Source organism: Emys orbicularis, chromosome 20, assembly GCF_028017835.1.
Source record: "Emys orbicularis isolate rEmyOrb1 chromosome 20, rEmyOrb1.hap1, whole genome shotgun sequence".
Classification (NCBI taxonomy): domain Eukaryota; kingdom Metazoa; phylum Chordata; order Testudines; family Emydidae; genus Emys; species Emys orbicularis.
Genome location: NC_088702.1, coordinates 22015887 through 22039556, shown reverse-complemented (window position 1 = coordinate 22039556; position 23670 = coordinate 22015887). Strand labels below are relative to the sequence as shown.

Genomic DNA, 23670 nt, shown 5'->3' with positions numbered 1-23670 from the left:
GCTTTGAAACCGGCACTTCCGCATTCCTGCAGCCGGTCACAACAATGGAGAGGATTGGCCACTTGACAAGGTGATCAGTACAGCACTGCAAGCATTTACACTCACACCTGTGAGTCGTAGCCACTCCGCTGCACCTGTTATTCCTCTCAGAGATGTGGAGTATCTGCAGCGGTGTACCCAGGGAGATACAGCGCTGCAAGTGCCCTGCCAGTGTGGACGGGGAGTGAGTTACAGCGCTGGGGGAGGCTTTACAGCGCTGTGACTTGCAAGTATAGCCAAGGCTTTAGTGTTTCTCATCTCGGCTCCTCCATAAGCTCTGCCCAGACTTGCACCCGACTGAGCTGTCCAGCACTCACAACATGCAGCTCTGGCCACAGCTCCTGGGTCTTTTCCACAGCCAGGGGTGGCAGAGCCTTCCCAAAAGTGAGGGGGGAAGGGGCCCCACCCCCTCCATGGCCCCACCTCTGCCCCTCCTTTTCCCCCAAGGCTCCGTCCCAGCCAAGCTGGAGTCAGCTAGGGAGCCTAGGCCCCTCCACTTCCCGGGGTGTATGTGGTGGGAGGGCAAGAGAAGCCCCCCCCAGACCTCTCGCCCAGGGCAGGTAGAGGGTCCATGACTCCCCACAGCTGCCCGCATGGCACTCCCTGACCCAGCTCTCACCACGGGGCGGGGCCTCAGGGGGAAAAGGAGGGGCAGGGGCGGGGCCAATGTCAAAAAGTGGATGAGTCATGCCCCCCCTCTTCCAGCACCCCGGACCCAGTTCCCTGCTGCCAGGCAGGCACTCCCTCCAAGTAGATCCCAGACAGCAGTCATGGTTCAGAGGCTTTCCCCAGCATGTTTGTTTGGAGGGGGGGGGCTGATGGAAATTGTAGTCTCTGCTTGGCAGATCCATCCTTAAAGGGCCAGCTAGCCTGGGACTGTGAGAGATGATGCCAAGTGTGCAGGAGAGGGCAGTAAAGTTTGGTTTAAAACCAGAGCTGAGCTGAAAGACCTTTGCTAGCTTGCAACGTCTGTGAAATGATAGGCAGGAATCCAGAGCTAGACAGCCATTGATTCCCCATTCCTGGAGTTGCTGTGTAATGGGCCAGTTGCCAAGGGCAAGTGAGAAGGTCTCATTAGAGGGGTAGATTCCCAGCAGGAATTACAAGAATTTTTATTAAAATATTACGGCTTTCAAGTTAGTTTTAGAGGGTCAGGGTAACTCAAGGCACCTGGCTCAGCAAGGATGTTGTGATGTTGCACTCTATACATTGAGGAAAATATGCTTATAAGTGTGAATATAATGTAACTGGAACACGCTTTATGCAAAACGTCTCTTGTAAGGTATCATTACAAAGCTTATAATCTACTGAGTGTTTTCATCCTATTTGTATAAATGTATCATTCTTGTATCTAAAACTAGAAATATAATTCAGAAGTCCTATTGTAATTATGCAAAGTGTGGGCCATTAATGGTGGCTTGAAATCTTGATGGCTCTCATTGACTAGGACAATTAACTCTAGATGGCTCTGTTTACCTGCAAGCCTCCACTGCATATGTGCGGGCCAGTCTTGGAAGAATGGAGACCAGGAGTCTCACAGGACATGTAACCACGTCACATGATACTGGAATCCCTCTTAAACCTGGTGCTTTTCCATTTAGAAGGTAGGGTGGGAACCCAGAGAGAGACAAAGAATTCCCGCCTTGTGCCAAAGCTATAAAAGGGGGCGGAACAGAACAAAGGGGTCCCAGTCATGTGGAATCCCCTGCTTTTCATCTAAGATGCCTGCTGGAACTAACAAGGATTGAAGCAGGGGAAAGGTTTGGGCCCAGACTAGGAAGGAGTCTAGTCCATGAAAGAAGCTTATTGGAACATCTCTAAGGGTGAGATTTACCTGTATTCAGTTTCTTAATATATTAGGCTTAGACTTGTGTTTTTGTTTTATTTTGCTTGGTAACTTACTTTGTTCTGTCTGCTATTACTTGAAACCACTTAAATCCTACTTTTTATATTTAATAAAATCACTTTTGCTTATAAATTAACCCATTAATACCTGGGGGAGCAAACAGCTCTGCATATCTCTCTATCAGTGTTATAGAGGGCGGACAATTTATCAGTTTACCCTGTATAAGCTTTCTATGGAGTAAAATTGATTTATTTGGGTTTGGATCCCATTGGGAGCTGGGTGTCTGGGTGCTGGAGACAGGAGCACTTGCTGAGCTGTTTTCAGTTAAGTCTGCAGCTTTGGTGGTGTGGACCAGTCTTGGTTCTGTGTTGCAGCAGGCTTGTGTGTCTGGCTCAACAAGGCAGGGTTCTGGCATCCCAAACTGGTAGAGAAAATGGGCTCAGAGGTAGTCTCAGCACATCAGGTGTCAGTCCCAAGGGGGTCTCTGTGACCGAACCTGTCACAGATTTAAACAATATTGTCCCAAGGCAATGAAATAAACAAGCTAAAACATCTTAATGTATACCTCTTACACACATCAGATGAGTCTCTCTCTTTCTCTGTCTCTCTCTCTGTCTGTCTGTCTCTCTCTCTCTCTCTCTCTCTCTCACACACACACACACACACAAACAAAACACACACGAGACTAGTTCTATATATCACAGGCTTGGCTGGTGTCAATATTCAGAATATGGTCCCTTCTCTCCTTTCTTTCATGGTTTGAGGAGTGAAATAGTTAAGAGTGTGGCCAGTTAGAGCGTTATTTGCAGTTACACTAAAGCCCCTTAAATGCTCCTTGACACTGCCAGAGCAACCAAAAGTGGGTGTATATTATAGACACCCCCTTTGAGGCCCTTCAAAATCATCATGAGCATTTGAGTTCATGCCCACTGGAGTGAATGGGGCAATTCACACCTCAAACCCAAGGGGAGGCTGCAAGTCAGCCCCAGCACTCAGGGCAACTGGACTAGCCGGGCCATGGCGCAAACTAAAGAGACTTGTAGGAATTAGCCCAGGGAAGTGGGTCTTGACTCCCTGCTGGGAGGGAGATGCATCTCCCCTGTTTAGGGGTTGATTTACACAGGGCCTGGGCTGGGACCCAGTAGAGAGGGAGTGTCTGGGTCCCAGTACCCTGCCCCCGGTAGCCAATTTAGCCACTAGGCTGCCTGGTCATGGAAGACCCCTATCACACCGTGGTACACATTTTGAAGGATTTCTCTACAGCCACAGCAGCTAGAGACTTAGTCTCTTTTTTAAAAAATACAAAAGTAAGACAGACTGGAGGACAAATGAGAAGTCTGCTCAAAAAGATTCATAAAACAATTTTTTTTGCATTAATATGCAAAATATATAATGATGAGGTGTGCAGGTTTTATCAGCAAGAGTGTGGAAGGGCCTGGATAATTCACACACAGCTTTCCAGTAATGCAAAGAAGCAGAGCTGGGACCTCTAGGACACATGAATTAAGCTAAATTGCAGTAAGGCACTCAGGAACCAGTTTAAGGTGTCCTCACAGAGGTTTGCTCTAGTTTAACTAAATCAAATTAAAAAGGGATTTTGGTTAAACTGCTGCAACTTTTGCCTGTAGACCAGGCCTGAACTTGGCATCATTCTGTCACGCTGTCTGGAGAGACTCATGGGCCTGAGTACCAACCTCAGGGCAAACTGCCAGAAACAGGGCACAAACCCCCAAACTGGCTGTGAGTTCTATGTTTCGATTTCACCAACCAAGAATGAAGTGTAAACCCCTCAGGCACCATAACAGCCCAATCATGGAGTCACAGACAGTCCCCTGGGGTACTCTGATTGATTTTGCTACCCAGGCAAACCTGCCTTTATGATAGATGGTCACTTACATCAAAAATCACAGCAATATTTGGGTTATTCCCAGTCCCAAAGAACCTATCACTTATCCCACATCAATTGCACGTTAGATATCGCACCAAAGACAATGCTTGTGGCCAATTCTATAATAAACTCACGTAAGGATTTATTAATTTAGAAAAGGACAGAAGAGTTCTTTATTTACAAGATTAACGCAGGTAAACATACATGCACACAAGGTGTGTGGAACTGCAGCAATAGGTCATCTCCATATGCTCCTTAGGGATAACCCAGGCTAACTGGGGATTCTTTTGCCTCTGCTATGTAGTTCTTGCCTTTGTCAGGCAGTTGTATTCCCTTCCTCCAGAGTTTAAGCTTCTGCTCCTCCCCCTCTTGATGGATGCAAACAACAAAATCTTTGGTCTGTGATGCCCCACAAGGGCCCGATTGGATTCAATAGGCCTTCCTGATGGGCTGGAGATAACCCCTCCTGGGGCAAACCAGTAATTCACACCTGGTGACTGAGGTTTCTTTCCTGTCTGGGTTTACAGTTTCAGAATAAACATTTTTACAGAGCAAACATACCTTATAACATATGCTACAGATGTTAAAAGTGAGATTCATGCAGGCAGCAACTCCCAAGCATTTCATAAAGTCTGAACACTGAACACATTTTTATAAGCTTAACATCTCTTTTAACAATCCTCCCACACTGACTGGTTTCCAGCTATGAATTTGTCAGTGCTCAGCTGAGGCCTGGAGCCTTGGCATGAGCTGGCACCTGGTCTGCCAGTGTCACACCTGCCTCCAACTGAGATTGGATTGGTTGGTTTATTTTTTTCATGCATTACAGACAAATTGATTCCTGGGGCTATTTTCTACTGCATTAATAGTCCAGTCACTTAAAAACTAGCCCCCAAAGTAACCCAATCTATTTATTTAAACATTTTTTTTAATTAACACATTTAAATTAACAGCCTATGTGGCCCTACCTGGGAACCTGACCCTATCCCCATTGTAGACAAAGGAAAAGCTCACAGAATAAATGTCTATGCTGGGATATTACCATTCCTCAAAAAATTAGAGAGGTGGAAAGCATGGGAAAGTTTCAGTGTCATTTAAACACTATTTGAGGTGCGACAGCACGTTTGTTTCTTCCAAGCAGGGAGAGGTTCCAGGTGGTCATTCTGCAGCGCTGCTCTTGCAGCCTGAAACCCCCAAAGTGGGGCTGGCTGTGGGGATATTTAACCCCTGAATGTGCCTGGGGCAGCAGCCCCCTCCCCTGCCTGAGCAGCCCTGTGTCTACTGGTGTCCCAAGGGGCTGCTCCTGCTGTGAAGCGCGAGTGTAGTCGCGCCGCCAGTGCTGCGAGAGCTCTCTCGCAGCGCTGCAAGTACTCCACCTCTCCGAGGGGAATAGCTTGCAGCGCTGCGAGCGAGCGTGCAGCGCTGCAGGCACTGATTACACTGGCGCTTTACAGCGCTGCACTCGCTGCGCTCAGGGGGGGGTGTTTTTTCACACCCCTGAGCGCAGCAAGTGCAGCGCTGTGAATTGCCAGTGTAGCCAAGGCCTCAGTGATGTTATTTTGACTTTTTATCTTCTCACTCCAAAGCCTTTGCCAGGACTCTTTGGGTATCTCCAGCAAGGTCGCTTATAAAGTTATCCAGCATAACCATTGTCGTGCCAAAAGAAACATGTGCAGAAATCAGTGACCCGACCACTGGTATAAAACCCGTGAACAAGTAAGACGCATATTTCACTCCCCCACCTGCGGCCTTTGCCAGCAGCTTCCATACAAGATCAACTGTTATTTCTGTGGCCAGTGGAGACTTTATCACGGCCTTCAGGTCTTCCTCCCGCTTCCCAACCTGCTTAGCGAGTGCAGTGAGGGACTCAGAATTCAGGCCAAAATCCTTGCAGTAATCTATCATGCACTTCACCAAGATAGTAATGTCAGAAACAAGAGAAAGACCCGGAAGAGGAATAGCAGCAATACCGCCTGACAAGGTAGATGGTTTCCATGTGGTCTTCTTCATGGCTTCTTTCTTTTCTTGCAGGGTCTGGTTTGAGATATTAAGCAGCCTTTCCTGTGTTTTATGATAGGGGGATGACTTCATAATCTTCTGTGCTATCAAAGCTGCTTTTTTAAGGTTTCCTTCTTGGACAGCAGATTTGAATTCGCCTTCGCTCATAGCGGGAGATTTATTCCCAACCACGACTGGGTCAATTGCTGGACTTTTACTGTGATTTCCTGGGAGCTGCTCAATCGACCTCAGCTGCCAGTCTTTGAAAAGGAGAACAAATATTTCAGTTATTAAAAATAAATGGAATTAATCTCCCATATGACCCTGCCGTTATATCTACCATATGTCCTCAAGACCTAGGGCCATATCGTAAAGCAACAGCTGATTGATCCCAACTGAAATCTGGCCCCATTGACTCCAATGGAGCTACGGCCCATTGACCCCAGCTGGGATCTGGCCCATTGACTCTAATGGAGCAACGTCTGATTCACCCCAGCTTGGATCTGCCCCTTAACTATTTTATGATGATGATGATGATGATGATGATGATGATGATGATGATGATGATGTGAGGTCTACATGCAACTTCATGGCGTTTGTTTGTTTGTGGCCAAGCAGAACGGGGAAATAGACACACTGAGTACATCTACACTGCAATAAGACACTGATGACTGGCCCATGTCCTCTGACTCAGGGCAGGTCTTCACTACAGGGGGGGGTCGATTTAAGATACGCAAATTCAGCTACGCGAATAGCGTAGCTGAATTTGACGTATTGTAGCCGACTTACCCCGCTGTAGGGACGGCGGCAAAATCGACCTCTGTGGCTTCCCGTCGACGGCGCTTACTCCCACCTCCGCTGGTGGAGTAAGAGCGTCGATTCAGGGATCGATTGTCGCGTCCCGACGGGATGCGATAAATTGATCCCCGAGAGCTCGATTTCTACCCGCCGATTCAGGCGGGTAGTGTAGACCTAGCCTCAGGCTCATGGGGCTTAGGTTGTGGGGCAATAAAATTATAGTGTAAACCTCTGGGCTTGGGCTGGGCCCCTTGGCAATTGGTTAGCCGGCCAAGCACCTTAACCAACTCTGTAAGGGCAGGTCTACACTACAAGCTGGCACCGATGCAGCTGTGCGGCTATAGCAATTCTGGTGAAGACGCTCTAAGCCAACAAGAAAGAGCTCTCCCATTGGCTTAATAACTCCACCTCTGTGAAAGGTTACAGCTATGTTGGCGGGAGCAGATTTCCTGCTGACACAGCGCTGTCTACTGGGGGTTAGGTTGGTAGAATTACGTCGCACAGGGGAGTTTTTCAGACCCATGAGCAACTTGTTATATCGAAGTAAGTGTTTAAGGTAAACCTGGCCTTGTAAATCAAAGAACCAGTTGATGGCCCTATTAGCACCTTCACATCTCTCCACTCTCTCCTTCCCCAGACCAGAAGAAGAGTCCTGTATAGATTAAATGCTTGTCTCTTTCACCGACAGAAGTGGTCCAACAAAAGCTATCCCCGCACCCACCTTTAATATCCTGGGACAGACACAGCTACAACTACATCGCAAACAACATTTTCCCCATGGAAAGTAACATGTTGACATCTTAATGGCTGATCTTGCAGACAGAAAGAAAAGAAATGATAATGGGAGGGGGAGGGGGAGCATGCCAAGCCCCTGGCATGGGGTCGGGGTTGCAGGGAGTCCTTTTCTTTTGTTTTCTTTCTTGGCTGCCCCGAGGGAGGGGTGGAAAAGCCGAGGGGCCTCAGAAAAAATCATCCCAAGTGAGTTTTTTTCTTGATTGGCAAAAGACAGTTTTCACTTGGGTGGTGGCAGCATTACCAGCCTGGAGTGGCCAGTATTAATTTTTGGAGTCCTTGCAGGCCCCCACCTTCTGCACTTGACTTGCCAGAGTGGGGAATCAGCCTTGACACCTAGTTATACTTTTGGTCTTCATGACATCCCCTAGCAATGAGTTCCACAGGTTGACTGTGCGATGAGTCAAGTAGTACTGTCTTGTGTTTGTTTTAAACCTGCTGCCTCTTGATTTCATTTGGTGACCCCTGGTAGTTGTGTTATGTGAAGGGGTATATAAGACTTTCTTATTCACTTTTACTTCCATTCTTAGAATCATAGAAGTGTAGGACTGGAAGGGACTTTGCGAGGTCATGTAGTCCAGTCCCCTGCACGCAAGGCAGGACTATGTAATAACTAGACCATCCCTGACAAGTGTTTGTCTAATCTCTTCTTAAAAACCTCCAATGACAGAGATTCCACAACCTCCCTAAGTGATTTGTTCCTGACAATTAGGAAGTGTTTCCTGATGTCCAACCTAAATCTCATGATTGAATAGACTGACATTCTGATATGGGTGGCTTCAGTGCATCGGCGTAATGGGGGGTTTACATTGTCCGGAGACAAATTAACGTGTAGACACATTCACAAATCAGTCGACACAAGGCGACTTACATCAGTCTAGCTCTGCAGCACAGACCAGGCCTCAGGCTCTCCCGGTGAAGCTTTGGATCAATAATTAAGGAGTGACTGGGCCAGACAGAGGGCGAGTGAGAATGACTGTAGAGCCCAGTGGTTAGAGCAGCCACTTGGAACACAGTGTCCAGTCCTGCCGCTCCACAGTCCCAGAATTATTTATCCACCGTGGAACAGCTTCACCAGCAGAGACTGGGGGAACCTGCATCAGCATGTCTCCTAGTGCCAGGCTAATGCAGCTGCAACTGGCAGGCGTATTTGAGCTTAGACATAAAAGGGAGTGAGCTAAAGATGGGACATTCTTTGTGGGAGGCTGGCAGCTCTGGAACACACTGGCCATCACAGAAAATAACCCAGGGTTAGTGATCTGGTTAATTTTATTTCTGGTTTTGTAACTTATGGCTGGGGCACACAGGACCCTGGATAGGCCCCTTTATGCTTTTGCATACAAAGCTAAATACATTAACACAAACAACAATTTTTAGTGACAGTCAAAGTTGCAGCAAGACATGCCCTGCGCCGTCCCACCCCGCCCCACCCAAAACTTTAAAAGTCTGGAAATTAGAAGTTAATAGAAAGTCTCCTACATTCCTTGTAACCTTCATACAGCCTATCACACTGTCAGGTGTGATGATCCGTTGCTACAATGGTGTGTGAGGAACCTGTTCAAATTAGATTAATAACTATTTTTTAAAGAATAAATGACAGCATATAGAGCTATAACATCCTTTCCCATGGATTATTAGGAGGGTTTGAACCTTGGTCCCAAAGGCTATGTCTACACAGTGAAAAAAAATGCAACAACTCAAAGCACTGAGTCTCAGAGCCAGGTGTGACGTTTCCCTCTGGGGTTGTCTGGACCGGTGATCTGCTAGGTTACTCCAATCCTTGACTCTGGGCACCAGCCTTACCCTGCTCTGCTGTGAGAACCCCCACTCCTGGGCTGTTCACACACAGCCTCTGGCATGTAAGCTGCTCCTTGGACTGTGCAACCGAATGACACCAGCCAATATCTCCGGTCCCAGACACAGCCCTAGGAACCTCTGTCTTGCAATGTCCAGTTATGCCTGCTGGACACTGCAAGCTTATATGAGTTTGTCAATTTAACAAAGAAATTGATATGTACCAGACTTGATATCCCAAGGGGAGTCTCTGACACACTTCAAACCAAACACACTGCTCCAGGTAGAATAAACAAACAAATTTATTAACTACAAAGATAGATTTTAAGTGATTATAAGTTAAAGCACAACAAGTCAGATTTGGTTAAATGAAATAAAAGCAAAACGCATTCTAAGCTGATCTTAACACTTTCAGTGTCCTTACAAACTTAGATGCTTCTCACCGCAGGCTGGCTTGTTACTTTTCAGTCAGGTTCTCCCCTTCGATCAGCGCTTCAGTCGCTTGGTGGTGTCTGTAGATGTAGGTGGAAGAAAGAGAGCTAGCATGGCAATGTCTCTCCCTTTTACCATGTCCTTTCTTCCCTCTTGGCTTTGCCCCACCCTTCAGAGTCAGGTGAGCATTACTGACTCCAGTCAAGGCTGAGCAATTCCCCTGGTATGGCCTCATGCAGGTGAGTCATTGCATTGTAGCTCCCTTGCTGGATAATGGCAGTTTATGGGTTGATTGACACCCCACCTGGGCATTGGTTAATTTCCCTGCTGTTGCCTCTGGGGAGCTAATATCTGGCTAATTCCTCCACTGTACAACACAATTCTCATAACTTCATATGCATTAATGATACACATATATGGATAGAGAAATAACTTTCAGCAGACCATAACCTTTCCCTTGATACCTTACACTGCATGCTTTATACATAAGATCACAATTAAAGGGAAATGAGGAATATGGGGGTTACAGCGTACTCCTCCAAGGTACAGAATGTCACACTAGGTCAACTGACTAGTTATCTGTACATAGTTGAAGAGCTTCCACAGGACAGCCTAGTCAAAAGCTTGTTGGTTTGGGTGCTCTCCTGCACGATCGCAAATCCAAATTCAAATCCCTTTTTCACATCAAGCAGAGGGGATAACTGAACCTGAATCTCATAGGCCAGGTGTGAGCTCTAACCACTGCGCTAAAAGTTACAAGGAGACCACTTCCCCTTCAGCCAGCTAGTTTGTGATGCCAGCCTGAAAAAATAAAATGTTTCAGTAATGTCAAAATGAACCATTTTGTTTCAATGTTACTGAAACAGCTAGATTGTTTTGGTTCAGTTGAAACTATTTGGTGAACTCAATATGAACTCGCAAATAGTTCAGAGTCGACCAAAGCTGCATTTTTTGACAAATATTTTATGCCAGTAAAGATTTGCCCAGCTGTAGCTAAAAGCAATGTCTTCAACTGGCCAACACTGTTTGCCAGGTCTCCAAGTTGCTGACCAGATCCTGGATTGTGCCCATGTTTCTCCAGCACTGAGGCTGCAGGCGCCCAGGCTTGGGAATGGAGAGAAGAGAAGTCCCCTTTGTAGCTACCCCCCAGGCCGGGGTGGGTGGGGTGGTGGTGGTAGTAGTAGAGCTGGAAAAATAATGGATTTCTCAGTTTGTTGGCAATTTTGAAAAGTTGGGGGAGCGAGAATTTGAGGTTGAACCAAAACCAAACTTTTTGAAATGTTCAATCAATCAACAATCAACAAGTCAATTTTTGTTTAGTTCTGGGACAAAAGAAAGTTTCATTTCAGTTTTGCTCCTTTTAAAAATCATTTTGGAATTAAAAAAAAAAACAGGAAATTTTTAAACAAAAAGCTTCTTCTGACCCAAAAAATTGAAACTTGTCATTTAGAAAATGTCAAAGGGAAACAATTCTGTTTTTTTCCAGTATTTGGGGTGACCCCCTCCCCCCATGAACAATATGGCAAAAACCAACTGAAATTCACAAACCATTTCAGTGTCACCGATCTTGGCCGGGTTTTGAGGGTGGAGTTAGTGTTCTGGGGTGATAAACATGGAATATCTAGAAGATATTTTCTACGTGCCCTGCAGAGCAACCAGTTTCAATCAGTTTGTCCCTTCAAATTTCAGTCGCAAAGAAGCTGCTAAAAGGACACTGAGAATCAATCTCACCAACCCACCCTGGAGCAGAACATCTCTTACCTTCCACCCCTGAGTGCTGCCATTCCTGGGACCTTCTTGGGGAAGTTGAAGAAATAGGATAATCCGTGTGTGTTTCACCTCCACCCTCTCTCTTCCTCTCAGTCTGAGATGACTAACAGCAAAACTGAAAGTAACACTGAACCAACATGTAGCAAAAGTCAGATCTAAGTTCTGTGAGTACCACATAGCCACTTTTCAATTGATTTAAGGGGTTTAGATCAGTGTGTGTGAGTCCCACATTGTCCTCTTTGCTTCTACAAGCAGAGGGGACGGGAATTCTGATCCCACTAAAGTGGCTCAGGAATTGCTTAGTGTCTGATCCTTTTCCTGCAATCCCCTCTTCACTGCATTGTCGATAATCAACCTGCACAGAGCTCTCTGGCTGTTACCTGAGGGTGATTTTTTTTCTGGCACATTTAAGCTCTTAAACAGTTTTATCTTTTTTTCTAACAACAAAGATAGTGAAAAATATACACTTTGGTTATTATAAATGTCTCTGTTTTTATTTGAAACAGTTCAAAGGTAGAAATTTGGAAATCCAACCAGGAGGTGTCCAGCTGAAATCTGATTTTGATTTGGCCAAGTTACAACATTTTGAAAATGTTTCTTTCTGAGCCATCAATCACATTTGTGTAAATGTGGAGTAACTCCACTGCAGTTTCTGGATCTGACTCTGCTTTTCTCTCACCCCGTTGTAAATCAGGAGTAACTGCATTAGGTGAAGTTGTACCAGGGTGTAACCTGTGTGAGTGGGATCAGAGCAAACTCTGCAGCCTCTGCGCCCCCCAGAATGAGGGTCAGTCTACACATTAAACCCTGCACCTGCGCAGCTGTAGCACTTCAGTGAAGACGCTGCCTGCGCTGCTGGGAGAGCTTTTCCCGTCAGTTGAGCCACCTCTCCAAGAGCTCTTCCACCAACATAGCACTGTGTGCACCAGGGGGGTCAGTGTCACTATGTGGCTCAGGGGTGTGGATTTGTAGTTATACAGATGTAAGATTATAGCAGAGACACAGTGTGAGCAGGTGATGCAGCTACACCTTAGCTGTAAAGAGTTTGCTGTGTGAGGTCTGATTTGCAATTACCACATACCAATTATCTCTTGTTTTTCCAGGAGAAGCAGTGGGAACTTGGGATCACTGACAGCTTTAACCATAGGGCATAATTGGATTCTGTGCAGTCGTCTTCTTTGCTTTTGGGGACACTAAGGCTATGTCTACACTGGCAAATTAAAGCGCTCTAACTTGTTGGTTCAGGAATGTGAAAATCCCCTCCCCCCTCGAGCGTAGCAAGTTTGAGTGCTTTAAAGCGCTAGTGTGGACAGGCTCTGAGAGGCTTTGAGGAACCACTTTGACAATGAGGGGCACTAACCCATGTCTGCTTTGGAGTTGCTTCCCTGGTACATCCATATTAAATTTTGGGGACCAAGACCCATGCAATACAATGCTTTAGAATCCTGTTCCCAATACTGAATTGATTCTTATATGATTTTGTAGAACACAGAATAAAAACGCTGTACCATTAAATACCTTGGCCTTTATTTATTGTTAAGAAGGGTAAAACCTCACAACTGTGTGTAGCTCCAGCTATCATTGTGGTGGAGTGATGGGGAAACTCAGGAGTGCTGTGAAGTGAAAAGGGCACAGTGTGGGCACAGAGGGGGGTGGGGTTGGCAAAGAATTGTGCATGTGCATGTGCTGCAGTGGAGGTCGACCACGGATCTGCTCAGTCTGCAGCTGCATCAAAGACTTGAGAATCTCTGTCTGATCCTCCATCACTTTTATCATCCGCTCTGTTGCTTGCCTGGCAAATGCTGCATTCTTTATTCTGTCCCTGGTCTGTCTCTCATCGCGCTGCAGCACTTCCCTGAACATGTCGTCTTCGCTGCGTCTCGGCTTCTTCCTTATCTGCTGAAGCCGGTCGGCAGGGGTGCGTGGTGTGTTCCTAGGGTGACCAGACGTCCCAATTTTATTGGGACTGTCCCGATATTTCCTTGTTTGTCCCGTGTCCCGACCGATGTGCGGTCGGGACACTGGACAAACAAGGAAATGCTCCAGAGCCCGGAAGTGCTCGCGCCCCCCCCGCCCCTCCTCCGCCCCTCCTCCCCCGATTGGCTCCCTCCCCGAATCCCCGCCTCTTCCCCAGGCTCACCATTCCTCCTCCCTCCACAAGCGCTGGAGGGAGGCCCTGGAGACACAGGGGAAGTGCGGGGCTGGGGTGAGTGAGAGTCCGGCCTGGCCCCGAGCAGGCAGGACTCAGTCTGGTGGTAGGAGAGTAGGGGGGCGGCCTGCGGGGCCAGGCAGTGGCTGTTCTCCCCCCCTGGGCAGCGGGACTTGGGAGCAGCCACTGCTGCAGCTCCCACTGCCCCGGGGGAAGGAAGCGGCCGATGGCCAAGCTCGGCGGCTGCGGCTCTGGCGCCCGGGCCCGAACCCCCCGAGCCCGAGCCTGTCAGAAGTTCCCTGTAAACCAGACAGCACTGTCTGAGTGATTTAAGATTCTCCATTGCTTGCACCTTGCAAACTCAGGCCTTGTCTACACTACAGAGTTTTGTCAACAAAAAATATATTGATGACCAAAAAGCATTATAACAACATCGGTAGTGCATGTTCACACTACGCTCCGTGTGCTGGCAGAGCACATCCACACTTCGTGCTTTAGCATCAACAGTGAGAGCAGTTCCCTGCAAAGCTGCCCTGCAAGCCGTGACTGTTTTGTTACACACAGCTGCCCTCCCCCGCCCCGATCCCGACACACACCATGATTGGGGTGCTTGCGGAGCTGTGTGCCTGCCTAGAGCCAGTGAGAAAGTGATAGCTGCTAGTTGCAAAAGGCCCTTGTTACTGAAATGGTTCAATCGTTTGTTGGAAAGTAACAATCCCTCTTCTGTGAATTGTCCACAGCAGCTGAGACCTTGAGAAACACATAGGGTGACCAGATCACCCAAGTCAAATATAGGGACGCGGTGGGGGAGGGGGGGTGAGCGGGGCGGGCGGGGCAAAAAACAAAAAAACAAAAAACCCACCCTTCCTCCAGAAGCGCTGGAGGGAGGCCCGGGAGACACAGGGGAAGCGCGGGGCCAGGGTGAGTGAGAGTCCGGCCTGGCCCCGAGCAGGTAGGACTCAGTCGGGCGGTAGGAGAGTAGGGGGGCGGCCCGCGGGGCCAGGCGGCGGCTGTTCTCCCCCCCTGGGCAGCGGGACTCGGGAGCAGCCACTGCTGCAGCTCCAACTGCCGCGGGGGGAGGAAGCGGCCGATGGCCAAGCTCGGCGGCTGCGGCTCTGGCGCCAGGGCCCGAACCCCCCGAGCCCGGGCCTGCTGCAGGGACCCAGCAGCGCGCACGCTGCGCCCAGCCCCTGGCCAGTCGCGTCTGGGCTGCTGCCCAGCTGGTGCTCTCCCGCGGCGGCCCCAGAGTGGGGGCAGCAGGCCCCAGCCCCCCCGTCCCGCTCAGGTCCCGCAGGGGAACGAACGGGGCTGGGCTGCCGATGTTGCTCCCGAGTCCCGCTGCCCAGGGGGGGAGAACAGCCGCCGCCTGGCCCCGCGGGCCGCCCCCCTACTCTCCCTACTGCCCGACTGAGTCCTGCCTGCTCGGGGCCAGGCCGGACTCTCACTCACCCTGGCCCCGCACTTCCCCTGTGTCTCTCGGGCCTCCCTCCGCATCCCGATATTTGACTTGGGTGATCTGGTCACCCTATGTGTTCCTCAAGGTCTCGGCTGCTGTGGAAAATTCACAGAAGAGGAATTGTTACTTTCCAACAAATGATTGAACCATTTCAGTAACAAGGGCCTTTTGCAACTAGCAGCTATCACTTTCTCACTGGCTCTAGGCAGGCACACAGCTCCGCAAGCACCCCAATCATGGTGTGTGTCGGGATCGGGGCGGGGGAGGGCAGCTGTGTGTAACAAAACAGTCACGGCTTGCAGGGCAGCTTTGCAGGGAACTGCTCTCACTGTTGATGCTAAAGCACGAAGTGTGGATGTGCTCTGCCAGCACACGGAGCGTAGTGTGAACATGCACTACCGATGTTGTTATAATGCTTTTTGGTCATCAATATATTTTTTGTTGACAAAACTCTGTAGTGTAGACAAGGCCTGAGTTTGCAAGGTGCAAGCAATGGAGAATCTTAAATCATTCAGACAGCGCTGTCTGGTTTACAGGGAACTTCTGACAGTCTCAGGAGCCAGTTTAGAGCGTGCTTTTTCATCCCTCTCTGATGGAAACTAAAAGCAACAGGCTGAGCTGCCCCTTTCCCAGAAATGGGAGTTAGTGGGGCTGGCTCTCAGTCACCAAACAAACGTCTGGCAGCCCTTATCTTGCAAGCAAACACAGGCACCAGACCCTGCCAGAACAACAGATACAAAACCTGCAGCCATATCCCCACTGCTACAATTATCAATACCTCCCTCCCCCCCAACAACTCACCTTTCAAGATCCATGGATCCTACACATCCCTATCACAACATGTGCCGCTCATCCAGTGCACTAAATGTCCCAATAACAACTAATGTGGGGGAAACCAGACAATCACTGCTCTCTCCAGTAAACTCACACAAGAAAATGATAAAAGAAAAGAACACCCTATCACCTATGGGTGAGCACTTTTCACAAAGCGATCACTCTCTATCAGTCCCCATCTTCAAAGGAAACCTGTACAACACTTTCAAAAGACGCGCTTGGGAGCATAAGTTCCTAAGGCCTTGGCTACATTTGTGAGTTACAGCGCTGTAAAGCCACCCCCAGCGCTGTAACTCACTCCCCGTCCACACTGGCAAGGCATTTGCAGCGCTGTATCTCCGTGGTTGCAGCGCTGCATGTACTCCGCCTCCCCGAGAGGAATAGCGAGTGCAGCGCTGCCGCTGCAGGGCTGCGGCGCCAGTGTGGCCGCCCAATGTGCTGTGAATGGCCTCCAGAATTATTTGGCAGTATCCCACAATGCCTGTTCTAGCCACTCTGGTCATCATTTCAAACTCTACTGCCCTGGCCTCAGGTAACCAACCATGTGACCGACCGTTTACATTCCCCGGGAATTTTAAAAATCCCCTTCTTGTTTGCTCAGCCTGGCGTGGTGTGGAGTGCTATCAGCGAATCTTTCCAGGTGACCATGCCTCCATGCACCAAGCGAGCCCCAGCATGGAGCAATGGCGAGTTGCTGGACCTCATCAGTGTTTGGGGGGAGGAAGCTGTCCAGTCCCAGCTGCGCTCCAGCCGTAGGAATTACGATACCTTCGGGAAGGTATCAAAGGACATGATGGACAGGGGCCATGACTGGGACGCCCTGCAGTGCAGGATTAAAGTGAAGGAGCTGCGGAGTGCCTACCGCAAAGCCCGTGACGCAAACGGCCGCTCGGGTGCTCCCCCCGCGACCTGCCGATTCTACAAAGAGCTGGATGCGATACTTGGGGTTAACCCCACCTCCACTCTGAGGACCACCATGGACACTTCAGAGCCGGTGGGGGGGGGAGGAGGAAGAGGAGGAGGAGGAGGAGGAGGAGGAAAACGGGAGTGATGGTGGTGGGCCGGATGGAGACACCCCGGAATCCCTGGAGCCATGCAGCCAGGAGCTCTTCTCGAGCCAGGAGGCAGGTAGCCAGTCGCAGCAGCCGGTACTTGGTGGAGGACAAACGGAAGAGCAGGTTCCCGGTAAGCAGTTTTTTTTTTCGGGAAGGAATTTTTTCGGTGCGGGCTCTTTGGGAGAGGACAGTTAGGCATGCATGCCTAGATGCGGAATAGTGCATTGATGTGGTTTATCACATCGCGGTAATCGGCCTCAGTAATCTCCTCGAATGTCTCATCCAGAACGTGTGCAATGCGCTTGCGCAGGCTTATCGGGAGAGCCACCATGGTCCTTGTCCCAGCCAGGCTAACGTGTCCATGCCACTGTGCCGTGAGGGGCGGGGGGACCATTGCTGCACACAGGCAAGCTGCATATGGGCCAGGGCGGAAGCCGCATTGCAGTAGAAGACCCTCCCTTGCTTCCCAGGTCACCCTCAGCAGCGAGATATTGTCCAGGACGAACTCCTGTGAAAAATGTTGGGACAGTGTTCAGTGTAGGTGCCCCCTGAAGCTGTTGGCTCTCCCCAAGGCACAGAAACCCAGAGGACAGTGCAGCCCTGAAACAATCAGTCCCCCTTACTCACCATTTTGAGGCTCCCATGGGATATGTGTGCTCTGTTTCGGATGGGAAAATTATGCTATTGTGTAGACCTTGTGTGTTTTCTACTCCTTAAGTGCGGGGGGAATCATTACTCTGTCTGGTATAAACAATGCTGCCTCTGTTAAATGTTGCATTTTGCCTATACAGCTGCATCAACCTTGAGACCTCAGCCATCCCTCTTATCGCCTGCTCAGCGACTGCAAAGACTCAGGAAGAGACTGCGAAAAAGCAAAGAAGACATGCTGCAAGAAGTGATGCGGCAATCTATTAAAGAGAATGAGAAAGCACAGGACTGGAGGGAGAGAGAAAGCAGGATCCACCAGGAAAACACAGCGCACCGGTGGCAAAGCACCGCGCACCGGCAGCAAAGCACTGATAGGCTCATAAGCATCCTGGAGCGCCAAGCAGACGCTATCCAGGAGCTGGTAGATATGCAGAAAGAGGAGCAGTACCGCAAACGCAAACGCCATCCCCCCCTACAGCCCTTGTCCCAAAACTCTTTCCGTTGTGCCCCACTATCACCTCAAACCCACTTTCCCCAACTTCTGTGTTCTTCACGCCACCCGCTGCCTCCAACACCAGTATCTTCACCACCCAGCCCTGAAAACCACGACCCTTACCTTCTGCACTCAACCCCCATCACCATGCAGTATAGCTGTCCTGAAGTGCAGCACTCACTGCACAGCACACCAGACAGGACATACGCGAATCTGTGATTGTACCGTTCCCCACTCCACCCCCTTGTTTCTTTTCAATACATAAATTTTTTTCTTTTCAATAAATGGATTCTTTGGCTTTGAAAACATTCTTTATTATTGCATAAAGTAAAAGACTCCTTAGCCCAGGAAATAAACAGGCACTGCAAGTCTTCTTGTCTGCTTAGCAAACACTGATTCCTAAAGATTGGAACTACTGCACTTCACTCCCGTGCAGGGCACCAGATATCACTGCTGGTTTTCAGCCTCAAATTGCTCCCTCAAGGCATCCCTAATCCTTGCAGCCCTGCGCTGGGCCCCTGTAATAGCCCTGCTCTCTGGCTGTGCAAATTCAGCCTCCAGGTGTTGAACCTCGGAGGTCCATGCCTGAGTGAAGCTTTCACCCTTCCCTTCACAAATATTATGGAGGGCACAGCATGCAGATATAACCGCGGGGATGCTGTTTTCGGCCAAGTCCAGCTTCCCGTACAGAGATAGCCAGCGGGCCTTTAAACGGCCAAAGGCACACTCCACAGTCATTCGGCACCGGCTCAGCCTGTAGTTGAACCGTTCCTTGCTGCTGTCAAGGCTCCCTGTGTAGGGTTTCATGAGCCACGGCATTAACGGGTAAGCGGGATCTCCAAGGATCACAATGGGCATTTCAACTTCCCCTACCGTGATCTTCCGCTCTGGGAAAAAAGTCCCGGCCTGCATCTTCCTGAACAGCCAAGTGTTCCTAAAGATGCGTGCATCATGCACCTTTCCAGGCCAGCCTGTGTTAATGTCAATGAAACACCCACGGTGATCCACAAGCGCCTGGAGAACCATAGAAAAATACCCCTTCCGATTAACGTACTCGGATCCTAGGTGGGGTGGTGCCAGAATAGGAATGTGCATCCCATCTATCACCCCTCCACAGTTAGGGAACCCCATTTGTGCAAAGCCATCCACTATTTCCTGCACGTTACCCAGAGTCACGGTTCTTCTGAGTAGGATGCGATTAATGGCCTTGCAAACTTGCATCAAGACGATTCCAACGGTCGACTTTCCCACTCCAAACTGGTTTGCGACCGACCGGTAGCTGTCTGGAGTTGCCAGCTTCCAGATTGCAATAGCCACCCGCTTCTCCACTGGCAGGGCAGCTCTCAATTTCGTGTCCTTGCGCCGCAGGGTGGGGGCGAGCTCCTCACACAGTCCCATGAAAGTGGCTTTTCTCATCCAAAAGTTCTGCAGCCACTGCTCGTCATCCCAGACTTCCATGACGATGTGATCCCACCACTCGGTGCTTGTTTCCCGAGCCCAAAAGCGGCGTTCCACGGTGCTGAGCATGTCCATGAATGCCACAAGCAATTTCATGTCGTACGCGTTACGCGGCTCGATAGCATCGTCGGACTCCTCACCCTCACTCTCACTGTCACTTTGGATCTTAAGGAATAGTTTGACAGCCAAACGTGATGTGCTGGCGAGACTCGTCAGCATATGCCTCAGCAGTTCGGGCTCCATTTTCCGCAGACAGATTGTGCTGCACAGAAACCCTTGAAAGATGACGCCAAAGGTGGACGGAAACAAAGGGATTTCTGGGATGCGAAGTGATGCATCATGGGGCATTGGGACAGGACCCAGAATCCCCCGCACCCACGCCCCCTTCCCACAACCCACGGCGCCAGAATGGGAAAAGGTGCTCTGTGGGATAGCTGCCCATAATGCACCGCTCCCAATAGCGCTGCAATTGCCGCAAACGTGGCCACGACAGTGCGCTGGGCAGCTGTCAATGTGGACAGACTGCAGCGCTTTCCCTACTCAGCTGCAAGAAGTCAGGTTTAACTCACAGCGCTGTACATCTGCAAGTGTAGCCAAGGCCTAACTCTGCTAAACACTAAAACTCATGGACTGAACAAAGGCAGTGGCTTTATGGCTTATTGCAACAATCTGTAATCCAGTCACCTCTTTTTGTCCTGTAACTTCAGCGGTGTTAACAGGCCACTCTACCTTGAATGGTCTCAGAATATGTGCTAACTACTTATGCTAAACAATGTGTTCCACCTTACATTTATCTGTAACACTGTGGCCTGGTCTACACTATACGTTTTGGTAAATGCAAGTGTAATTGGTCTGGAAAGGTTGGTGATGGTGGGGGAGGCTGTCAGAAATGTTCATTTTCATTTTTTGTCTACATTTTGAACCTGCACAACTTGTCACTAATGTCCCTGTGTATCCCGACCATCAGACGGCATTGTGCCCTGATAAATAGCAGTGCTTGATACTGAACCTTCAGATAGGCAGAACAAACAATTCTTGTCTATCTGTAGATTGCCAGAAAATCGAAAATGAATTTATCTTTAGTGTTATAAACCTCTCACGCAAGGGACAAAGGTCTGGAGAGTGGAGAAGAGAAACTGAAAAGCAGATGTTGCTGCACTAAAACATAAAACATAAAAACAATCATGGTTAGCAGGTATATAGCATGTTTACCTTCAAAGCAGATCATTAACTTTAGCAATTTGAGTCTTGCAGCCTTCTGGGAAGTCAGAAATTATTCTTGACCCCATGTTCACAGATGAGGAAAGTGAGGCAGAAGGATTAATGCCCAGTGTGGAGCTGCCCAAGCCAGAGAGAGCATCAGAGGCAGCCTTCAACCCCAGGAGGAGCATTTGGAACCTTGCTCCAATGCAAACCCCTCCCGTGAATTTTCCATTGTCACAAGTGGAAGATTTCTTACAGGGGCTTCTTGCTTCAAAGTGCTTTACTCACAGAAATCAATTGAGCCTCACAGGGCCCATGTCAATCTGGTCTATATTATCACCAGTTTACAGATGGCAAAACTGCCAAACATTGTGCTTGATCCTGCACCCATAGGAGCCAATGTTCCAGCTCCCAGTGACTTCAGTTGTGCAGGATCAGGGCCAGAGAGAGGTTGAGGGACTTGCCCAAAGTCACAGAGCAAGTCTGAGTCCTGGTTGTTCGGGTCCCCAGAATTAGTCACTTGGTCAGGGAGCTACTTTGTGCACCAAGTCTTGACACATTGTCCAGCTTAGGGAAAATATCTCCTATTTGCTGATCCCTTATGAACCAATTGTGACAGGCTGGATCACAGAAATCCCCTTGGTCCTATGGTTGCACCAGGTCTTGTACAGAGGAGGCCAAGTGGGGTATCTATGGGAAGGTTGTAGTTTGCTGTTTATTATTATGCTGTCTGTAGGTGTGTATTTGAAGTTATGAATATTGGCTGTGTACTTGTTTGATTCTAAGTAGCCTCAGTGAAGCATTTGGTCAGCTTCTTGAGAAAGGACTATTCTCAGTAAGTGCCCAATCAAAAAAACACTTAACTGACAATGGACTTTGGGTGATGCCAATCCACATCTGAGTTTTCCTGGGAACGTTTAAACTAACGTAAATAATGGCGTCGGCCTGCAAAAAGCTGAATCATTGATAGACATGTGACTTGCCCAGGTGACTGAAAACTCCATCGGAAACCCCCTTGGGACTGCCACCTGATGTGCTGGGACTACCTCTGATCCCGTTTTCCCTGGCAGCTTGGGACTTCATTACCTTGCCTGGTTGTGCCAGACACGCTAGCCTGCTACAAACCCAGCCCCAGGTCTGAACATTTTCCCCAAAAGCTGCAGGATTAACTGAAAACAGCTTAAGAAGTGCTCCTCTCTCCAGCACCCAGATACCCAGTTCCCAATGGGATCCAAACCCCAAATAAATCAGTTTTACACTGTATAAAGCTTATACAGGGTAAACTCATAAATTGTTCGCCTTCTATAACACTGATAGAGAGATATGCACAGCTGTTTGCTCCCCCAGGAATTAATACTTGCTCTGGGTTAATTAATAAGTAAAAAGTGATTTTATTAAATATAAAAAGTAGGATTTAAGTGGTTCCAAGTAATAACAGAACAAAGTTAATTACTAAACAAAATAAAATAAGACACTCAAGACTAAGCCTAATACAGTAGGAAGCTAAATGCAGGTAAATCTCACCCACAGAGATGTTCCAATGAGCTTCTTTGACAGACTAACCTCCTTCTAGTCTGGGTCCAGCAATCACTCATATCCCTGTACTTACTGTCCTTTCTTCTAGTTTCTCTCAGGCATCTCTTTGGGGTGGAGAGGCCATCTCTTGAGCCAGCTGAAGACAAAATGGAGGGCTTTCCTGGAGCTTAAATAGACCTTCTCTTCTGGATGGAAACCCTTTTTCCTTTCCTATGTAGAATCACCTCTACAAGATGGAGTTTCGGAGTCACATGGGCAAGTCACATGTCCATGCATGACTCAGTTCTTTACAGGCCGATGCCACATTCCCAGGAAAGCTCAGATGTGGACTGGTGTCTCTCAAAGTTCATTGTCATCTTAAGTGTTTCTTGATTGGGCACTTACTGAAAATAATCTTTGTGACATTGCACTCTATATGATTTTATAAAAATATGCTAATGAGTGTGAATATAATGTAACTGGAATATGCTTCATGCAAAAGGTCTCTTGTAAGGTATCATTACAAAGATTATAATCTACTGAGTGTGGTCGTCCTATTTGTATAAATGTATCACTCTTGTATCTGAAACTAGAAATATGAAATATAACTCTGAGGGCCTATTGTAATTATGCAAAGTGTGGGCCATTAATGGTGGTTTGGAATCTTGATGGTCCCATCGACCAAGACAATTGACTGTGGATGGCCCTGTTTGCTTGCAAGCCTTCCTGTGAGTCAGGCTGGGAGGAATGAGGGCTTGAAGTCTTACAGTGACATGTGATCATGTCACCTGAACTGGAATCCATCTTTAAAGTGCTGCTTTTCCATTTAGAAGGGGATCCAGAGAGACAAAAGATTCCCACCTTATGCAAAAGATATATAAATGGGTGGAACAGAACAAAGAGGGTTGCAATCATGAGAAATCCCCTAGCTACCACCTGAGCTGGAACAAGGGCTGTACCAGGGGAAAGGACTGTGCAGAGATTAGGAAAGACGTCCAGTCTGTGATAGAAGCTTATTGAAACATCTGAGGGTGAGATTTTATCTGTATTCAGTTTTCTTACTGTATTAGGTTTAGACTTGCGTGTTTTATTTTATTTTGCTTGGTAATTCACTTTCTTCTGTCTGTTATTACTTGGAACCACTTAAATCCTACTTTTTGTATTTAATAAAATCACTTTTTACTTATTAATTAACCCAGAGTATGTATTAATACCGGGGGGGGGGGGGGAACAGCTGTGCATATCTCTCTATCAGTGTTATAGAGGGTGAACAATTTACCCTTTATACAAGGTAAAACGGATTTATTTGGGATTTGGACCCCATTGGGAGCTGGGCATCTGAATGCTGGAGATAGGAACACTTCTTAAGCTGTTTTCAGTTAAGCCTGCAGCTTTTGGGGGACGTTGTTCAGACCTGGGTCTGGGTTTGTAGCAGGCTAGCATGTCTGGCTCAAAGTAGGCAGGGTTCTGAAGTCCCAAGCTGCCAGGGAAGACAGGCTCAG

At 48.4% G+C, this 23670-nt stretch overlaps 1 pseudogene; it reads right to left on the bottom strand.

The window, feature by feature from the left end:
• Nucleotides 1-5327: 5327 nt before the first annotated feature.
• LOC135892252 (interferon-inducible GTPase 5-like) lies at nucleotides 5328-5939 on the bottom strand (annotated as a pseudogene).
• Nucleotides 5940-23670: the final 17731 nt, after the last annotated feature.